The sequence below is a fragment of the Elephantulus edwardii genome, unplaced genomic scaffold, assembly GCF_000299155.1.
Source record: "Elephantulus edwardii isolate Elephantulus edwardi_28Jun2011 unplaced genomic scaffold, EleEdw1.0 scaffold00019, whole genome shotgun sequence".
NCBI classification, from domain to species: Eukaryota; Metazoa; Chordata; class Mammalia; order Macroscelidea; family Macroscelididae; genus Elephantulus; species Elephantulus edwardii.
The window spans coordinates 10,135,172-10,144,391 of NW_006399769.1; the positions used below are offsets into that span (position 1 = coordinate 10,135,172).

Below are 9,220 nucleotides of genomic sequence, written 5' to 3' on the forward strand. Positions count from 1 at the left end.
CCAGGGAAGTTTAACCTCTAAAGACCCAATCCCATATATTTGGTTTGTACATAAGTAGCTTCAATTTTGTTGAAGTTATATTTATCATACAACTTTTTCCAATCCACTCTATTACAAGTAGACAACTAATTTTTTTTTGTTTTTTTTTTTTTAAGTTTTTCTGGCTACATATTTATTCAACACAAAACAATTCCCTCCAACTTTACTGAGGTGGCTGACCGCGTCCACGACCAAATCCACCTCTAAAGTGGAACTCAGTTAGCTGATCCAGCCCCAGCCTCGGCTTTCTTGTCGGCACCAGGAGGCACCGCGCTCTGTCTGTATGTGTGTCTGTCAGCCTCCCCTCAAGTCAGTCTTGCAGGTCGTTCACCCTCCAGACCTTTAGGTCATGGCCTGCCAGTCTCAGGACGGCTGCAGCGCAAGGTGGCAGGAACAGTCTCAGGGGACAGAAGGAGGTAATCACGTAGACACTGGATACCCTCGTTGGTAAGGTACCAGTAGAAATGTCTCCAGGTAAACTGTTCCTTCACATAACCTCATGACTTGAGACTCCACATGACCTTCATGACATGAAGGTTGGGCACGTTTTTGTCTGCCAGTTCAGGATGCTTTGGTACATGGGCATCCTCCTTGGCCACCATTACCCTCTCCTTAAAAAGGAGTTCATATATGGCAATCCGGTTCTTCTTGGGCATCAACATCGTGATGGTGGCTGTGTTTGGAGCCAGGACTAGAAAGACTCCTTTTTCTTCTTGACTGGATAACATTCACTTCTCTGGATGTCTCACATTTTATCATTTACCTATTGGTGGGTTCTTTCCCCATCTTTTGACCATTGTGAATAATGCAATGAGGAAACTGAAGTATAACTTTTTAAGTTCCTGCTTTCAGTCCTTTTGGGTGTATACCAAGGAAAGGAACTGCCAGATCATATGATAATTCCATGTTTGACGTTTTCAAGTACTGCTGAAGTGTTTTCTGTAGTGGAGTGCCATTTTACCTTCCCATCAGCACTGAATGAGTGATTAACTTTCTTTACATCTTTGCCAACATTTATTATTTTCCTTTTAAAAATTGTAGCCATCCTAGCCAGTGTTTAGTAGTATTTCATTGTAGTGTTGATTTGCATTTCCCTAACAGGCAATGTGGCGTCCACTTCCTAAATGACATGCCTCCGGAAACTCTATGATCTTTGATAAATTATCTTAGTTATAGAAAGGCTTCAGGCCTTTTGTTTGCGGGGTCACTATGGCAATCAACAACAACAACAACAATAGGCAATGAAGCAGGAGTGGCATCCACTTCCTAAACAACATGCATCTGGAAACTCTATGAACTTTGAGAAATGATGATAGTTATAGAAAGACTTTCGGTCTTTTGTTCATAGGGTTGCTATGAGTTGTGTACTCTACTCAGTGGCAATCATCATCAACAACAACAACAGGCAACATCGTGATAAATGGAGAAAAGTTTGAATTTGTCCGTGATTTTATCTTACTTGGATTCATAGTCAACACTGTTGGTACCAGCTCTCAAGAGATCAGGTGATGTATAACATTGGGAAAGTCTGCTGTCAGGGGCTTCTCCAAAGTCCTGAAAAGCAATGATGTCAGTTTAAAGACTAGAGTGCACCTTATTGAAGCCATAATCTTCCCAATCACCTGCCATGCATCCAAAAGCAGGGCAATGAATAATAATGACAGCAGAATCTTCTATGTCCCTGAGCTGTGCTGTTGGAGAAGAGTACTGAATATTCCATTGGTTACCAAAACAACAGATATGTCTTGGAAAAAGTGGAACCAGAGTGCTCCTTACAGGCAAGAAGGGCAAAGCTTCATGTTGACACTGAATGACAACAACGACGATTAAGGGAGCGCTGGTGGTGAAGCTTACAGGGAATCGCACAGCCAACTCAAAGAAAGCACATATTGGACGGTCCAGGTTGACTAGTGTCTCTATGGAGGAAAATAGTGTAAATGTCCTTTCATGAGATTTAAGCTTACAAAGCCTGCCAGGTCAGCGAGCTGACAGTTCCCACTTGATGACAACGAGTTTGACTTAGGTTGATGTTTTTTTTTTGTTTGTTTGTTTTAATGAATAATGATGTTGAGTATCTTCATGCGCTTATTGGCCACTTACATATCTTCTTGGGAGAAATGTTTATTTATTCAAGTGATTTACCTTTTTATTGAATGGAATTGTGTTTTTGTTGTGGCACTGCAGAAGTTCTTTACACATTCAGGATATGAAACTAAATATTAACTAAATAGTTACTGAATATTTTCTCTCTTTCTGCACATTGTGTCTTCTTTTTTTAGATGAAGTCCTTAGAGGTAAAAAGTTTCAAATTTTAGATATCTAAACCAATCTATTTATTTTTGAAGCCAGAGTACTTCTTGTTTTCTTCATTTATTCTTGTTATGCATTTTCCTCTCTCCCTCCCCAATCCCCTTAACCCAGTCCATTTTGCAATGCACCTCTTGTTCCAGATTGTTGTCTAATACAACCTATTTTGTTTGTCTATGGAGACTCAGGTTGTCATGACATATCTAAGAGCTCCATCATTTCTTGCCCCACAGTGTCGATGACTTTCTAATTGATGATGTTCCTTCATTGATGACTACAGTGGCTCATGCTTTTCACAGAAGCTAAGGAGAGGTTTCAAGTAAATAAAATGAATTTTTTTAATAACAGTGAAACCTTGCACATTCTTTTTTTTTTAAAAAAAATATTTATTTATTTATTTGCGTGTGTGTGTGTGTATGTATGTTTACTGTCAAATCGTATCTGACTGGTACAGGAGGAGACTGTTCCTCCTTCTCCAGCAGAGCATCTGGTGAATTCGAACTGCTCACCTCTGGGATTGTAGTGCAGCTTCTTGCCACTAGGCCACCAGAGCTCTCCACAATGAAGTATGTTTATGCATACATTATTTTTATGGCTTAAATTCTTCTTATGGCTTCTTCTTGCATTTTGCCCTAAACCTCAACTCCTGAGTAAGATCGACAAGGATCTGCAAAGCTGAGATCCTTCAGCCTTGGAAGCTTATTAGAACCTCTTAGGAATTTCCCCACCATTTGTCAGGTTGCCATACTGGGGTGGCTGTTGTGTTGCTGTGATGTTGTCAGCTATGCTGCTGGGGCTTCAAATGCCGGCTGGGAATCACTGCCTGTGAATTGTGGTGTTGGTGAGGAATACTGCTATGCATGCAGGGATTGTCCAAAGACCTCCTGAGTTTGTCTTGGGAGAACAGCAGCCAGAGGTTCCCTGGAGGCTGGTCAGACTTCATCTCTCATGCTTTGAGCCTGTTTTTAGGAGGGGGCAGATCCTGGGGTAAACCGGTTAGTGAAGGGAGGAAGGATGTCAGGACAGGGACTGACACGGTGGCTGCAGCCGTGGGCCTAGCACAGCAGAGATGTGAGGATGGCGGATGGTCTGTGGAGTTTCCTTGTGTTTCACAAAGTGTCGCTGTGAGTTGGAGTTGGCTTACTGGCACCTAAAGGCAATTATCAGTGTCTGAGTACCACAATTTGCTATCCATTCATTTGTAGATGAACATTTGCTTCATTTCCACATTTTTCCTGTTGGGCATAGGGCTGCAGTGAACACTGGGGTACAGGTGACTACATGAGTTGCTCCTTTTGAGTATTTTGTGTATATACCTGTGGAGGAATTGAGCTGTCTTATGGTATTTCTATTTTTCTTGTTTGTTTTTTGAGTGTGTGTCATATTGCTTTTGTATTCCCACCAACAATATAAATATTATTCAAAAAACAAAAAAATGAACCATCTATCTTAGTGGGCGTAACATGGCATTTCATTGTGATTTTGATTCTCATTTCTGATGCCAACAATGCTCAACATCTTTTCATGTATTTGGTGCCTTTTAAAATGCCTTCTTTTGAGAAATACATATTCATATCTGTTGCTTATTTTATGATTGATTGATTTATCTTTTTGTTATTAAGTTGTCAATGCTCTGCACATATTTTAATTTTTAAATTCTTGCCAGATACATGTTTTTAGAAGGTAGTCTTCCAATTGATAGCTTGTCTTTTCTCTCTCTTTCTTTTCTTTTTTTTTAGTCTTACTATGACAGGTTTGGAAGCAGGAGTGGCATTCATTTCCTAAATAACATGCCTCTGGAAACTCTATGAACCTTGATATCGATAGTTGTAGAGGGGCTTCAGGCCTTTTGTTCACAGGGTCACTATGAGTCGTACGCTACTCGAGGGCAATCAACAACAACAACAGCAACAAAGAACTTTTGGTGAACCAAAGTTTTAAAAAAAGTTTTTATGAGAACTCGTGTATTTTGTCTTTTGCTGTTTGTGCTTTTGTAATTTTATCTGACAGCTTTTTGTTTCAAGCTAGAGATTCAGTGTGTTTTAACCACGTTGGTCTTCCTTCACATATGTGTTCAAATATACCACACTCTTTCCTACCTCAGGACCTTTGTAGATCCCGCTCCTTCTGACTGAAAAGCTTGTTCCCTTGCTCCTCACAGGCTTGCTTTTCCTTGCCCTTCAGGCTCATCTTTATTGTTACATACTCAGACGGGCAGCCCTTAACCACATCCGGGAAGGTCGTCCCCCCTGTTTCTCTCCATTGTAATCTTCCATATTTCTTTCTTAGGAGTTGTTGCCATTAAAAAAAAAAACACAATGTTTATTTGTTCTTCCTTTGAAATCTGCATCTCTCCTCTGAGCTGTAGACTGCAGAAGGGCAAATTAAGGGTGTATATGTTAAAATCTTCTTTTCAGGTATTCTTATCCTCTCTTAAACTCAGAGGCTAGCGTAGTGCTGAGTACATAATGTACATGTCAAGAACTGTGCAGGAGTCTGAGATTTTAGCCCATTTGCACACCATGAGGTAAGCCTGTTACAGTTTAACGAATACTGGCAGGAGATAAAAGACTCTCGGGTTAGAGGCCAAAGACTTTGTTGCTCCTAGCAAAGTGAGAGCATCAGCGTTTGCGTCAGTTCCTTGGCTCCTAATCCCACAGGGTCAGGTTGGGGAAATCCGGGTGACACCTGCTTGTGTGGTCGGTTACATTACAGAAGAGAGTGAATGCTGAGCTTAGGGAACCAGAATGACTTGGAATGAGCAGTTGGTCTACTTGGCCTTTGCCCCGGAAGTGTTATCTTTATAACACTAGGCAGCAAACAAACTTGCCCTTTGCTCCACAGGCTGGAAGAGACGCTCTAACTTTCAAGGCTGTTCACTGTACAAATATCTTTCAAAGGATAGTTAGGAACAAAGGCAGTTAGTCCCTTGGCTGTGCAAAATGTTCCAGACTAGGAGAGACATGTGACAAATGATGTCCTCAGAAGCTGTTAAATACATACATGTCTTTTCCTCTGATTGTTGTTATGAGGAAGGACTCAGAGTTAACCCTGTGGTGGGTTTCTGAGGCTGTAAATTGTGCAGAAGGCGATTGTCCATCTTTCTCCCATGGAACAGCTGGTGGATTCGAACCTCCTGCCTTTGCATTGGAAGAACAACTCTTTTACAGTAGGCCACCAGAGCTTCCCTCATATATGTAGAATAGGTAAATATGTGAATAAATGGGCACACATATTTGTCTTGGCCAGGCCCATCTCCTCATTATTTTCTGTAAGTGACTGCTTGTTCCTAGCTGCTTGGCTGTCACTATTTTTTGAAGGAACAATTTTTATAAAACTGCCTGGGAGTTAGGCGGGTCTCAGTGTCTAGCCCCTCTTGTCTCCTGGATTCCTGAGACCCTGTCCACAAGTAGTCTTTCTTGTTATCTCGCTGTTAGCTATTCTGATTCCCACATGCCATGAAGTTGAGGGATGATTTTTTTATATGCATGTAGATAGTCTAATGCAAGAACAAACAGCCTAATTAGTGTTTCCTGCCCTCTCCTAGGGAGTTCTGGTGGTATAGTGAGTAAGGAGTTGTATTGCCATACTAAAAACAGATGGTTTATGGGAAGTTTCTGAAAACCCACTGCAGGGTCAGCTGTGAGTCCATTCTGACTCAACGACAGTGATTTGAGCCCTTTCCTGGAAATAGACAGTGGGTACTTGCAGTGCCTGGGTTCCTAAGAAGGAAGGTGGAAGTTTATGTTCTGACCAAACAATGATCCTCTGTCTGAGAGTCATATATTCTCACTGCAGTTCACTTCTTTCTCCCAGGACAGGAGTAACCTCCATGGGGCTGTCTCCTCAACAATAGCCTGTGGTTGCACATCCTTGAGGTATTTCCTACAAATCTGTACCCTAAAGCATTAGTGAGAGACCTGGGATCCTGGTTGACGGTTCAAATCTACCAGCTGCTCCATGGGAGAACTCTTTTATTAAATCAGAACCAAATTAGAGCTGATCCCTTAGGGAGTTTCTGGGAGGCTGTAAACGGCACAGGAGAGCATTGCTTGTCTTTCTCTCAGAGCCCTCGTGGAGTCCAGACCGCCAGAGAGACACCACCTGTGGTGTATTCTGCTCTTATTAAGATTTACAGCCTCAGAAACTCGATGAAGGGCCTTCCCATGTCTGAATCTACTTAACGGTGGGTTTGGTTTTTGGCTTAAAGCACTAGTGAAGTTTCCTATTCTACTAGAAATGAACAAATTGTGGTGGATTTGTCCTTCTCCTGTAAGCAACTATTGTATTGTTATGTGCCATTAGTCAGAACTGACTTATAGCTGACCGTTCAATGGATTTTCAAAGGCAGAACATTGAATGGGAGGGGATTTCTCATCCTTCTGTCATGGAGTAGCTGGAGGATTTGAACCTTGTGCCTTTGGGTTGGCAGTACAAATTCTTACCACTAAGCTACCAGAGAGGAGAGAAAAAGATATTAATTTGGACAAAATATATGAAAATGAGCAAAATATTGTACCTGAGGGATGATAAATAGATGAAATGAGCCTTATGATCACCCAAATTTTCTGTCTGCCCTCACTTTAGAGACCCACTCACAGATCCAAAGAAAATGTAGAGGCCTCATAAAGTTGAAGTACCTGAGACTGGAATTCAGGGTGGCAGAGGCAGCTGGAATTTGTGGGATAGAATACTAAAGGGAAGAGAGCTATGCAGAGAAAAAGCTCTAGAAATTGACATTGGGTTCTTTTGAGGTTTTTTTTTTTTATTTTTAGTAATCAGGATGGATGGTGAAGAGATTGAGATTGTACACAGCTTTAGTTTGCTTGGCCCCACAGTCAACAGTCTTGGAACCAGCAGCCAGGAAATTAAAAGGTGCATTGCCATGGGAAAGTCTGCTGTTAGGGACCTCTCCAAAGTACTGAAGAGCAATGGTGTCTCTCTGGAGACTAAGGTGCATCTGATACAGGCCATGGTTTTTGCAATCACTTGTTATGCATCAGAGAGTTGGACAATGACCAGGGAGGATAGAAGGAGAATTGATGCCTTTGAGCTCTGCTGCTGGAGAACAGTATTGAGAATACCATGGACTGCTAGGAAAACAAACAGATTCGTCCCAGAAAGGGTTAAACCGTTGCTCCTTGGAGGCAAGGATTCTGAGGCTCCGTCTAACATACTTTGGACATGTTGTGAGGAGAGACCGGTTCTTGGAGAAGGACATCATGCTTGGGAGGGTGGAGGGACAGCGCAGGAGGGGAAGGCCCTCTAACAGGTGGATTGATTCAGTGACTGGAATAATCGGGATGGGAGTGTCAGAGACAGTGCGATTGGCACAGGATAGAGCAGAGTTTAGGGCTGTTGTACATAGGGTCGCTATGAGTCGCAAGCGACTTGACGGCATATAACAACAACAACAACAATTAAAAAATATTGTTTTAATTTTAATGAGCGTTCACAGAGATTTTGGATTTCCATTCATTCATTGTTGCATTTTTCTCCCTGTTCATGCCTCCCCCCAGTTTGCTCTTCTCTTTGAAAAGTAAAAGAAAAATTCCTTCATTGGTATACAATACCCTCCCCCTTGCCCGGTGTACACTCCACTATGTAACCTTCATTCTGGACTCTTGTCATAACCGTAATACCTAGTCATATATAACTTTAAAACTCTTCTCTCCCTCATCTGTTTCAATGCAGTATACATAATTTATCCAATTTTTCTCAGTCTTACCCTGATCTCAGTCCCCTTCTGGGTTCTTTTGAGTTTTTGATGAAATATTAAATACTGGATGTGGAGGGAGCTCTGGTGGCCTAGTGACAAGAAGCTCTACTGCAAACCCAGAGGCACGTGGTTCAAGGCCACCAGCTTCTCCACGGGAGAAGGATGGGCAATCTCCTCCCATGTGATTTACTTCCTCTGAAAACCTGCTGGAGGGCCAGCTATGGGTTGGTTCTGACTCTACGGTACACAACAACAACAACCACCACCAACATATGTAGGGTAGGAGTACAGTAAGCCATGCAAAGAATAACTACTGAAGGGAGGGGACAAACCCTCCAAAACAAAACCATCACGACAACAACCAAACAATGATAAGGGATTTGAAAGCTGACCCGTTTTCAGAGCTCTCTTGGGGATGTGAGAGTATCACACATTGATTGGCCCCTCAGAATGAAAAGTCCTTCCTAAGGACGTCAGTAGAGGGTCATGAAGGTCATGACTTAGCGGGTGGCTAACCTAGTCCCAGGGCAAAGGTCATCTACACCAGACCAGATTTCTCAACCTGAAAGTTATTGCCATTTTTGAGTGGCAGGTGATTCTTTGTTCTTGGAGACTGTTCTTTGAATTGTAGGCTGTTTACCAGCATCTCTGGTCTCTACTCCTTAGATGTCAATAGCAGATTCCCTCACCAAGGGCTGTAAAAATTGTGTAGTCTGACTCCATCAAAGTATCAAAGCAAGTTTGAAAGGGTTAAGTTTGTCTGCTAAGTCAACTACTAGCCTCCCCTAGCTATCCACCCCCACCAGAAAAAAAACCCAACCAAACTTTAGAAGAGATAACAAAATCCAGACATGCCTGCATCCAACAACAACAAATTAGGCATGGTATGTAAAAAAAATTGGAAAGTGTGATTTATAAATAGAAGGGAAATTAGTCACAAGAGTCAGATCTAGAAATAACAAAGATTATGGAATTAGCAAATAAGGAATAGAAAAAGTTCATTATAAAAATGTTCAGAGATTAAGGCTGAAAATCACCTGTAACCTCATCCATAGCCACTGGTGAGAGTCAGTGCCCAGAGCCATCAGGGGCTTTAAGCTCGTTGTCCACTGCTGTGGTGTGGACAGCTGAAACCCAGGCCCTGACAGGCACCTG

The 9,220-nt window shown here is 42.0% G+C and overlaps 1 pseudogene; it reads right to left on the reverse strand.

Annotated features, from left to right (window-relative positions):
* Positions 1–202: 202 nt before the first annotated feature.
* Positions 203–701, reverse strand: LOC102864392 (annotated as a pseudogene).
* Positions 702–9,220: the final 8,519 nt, after the last annotated feature.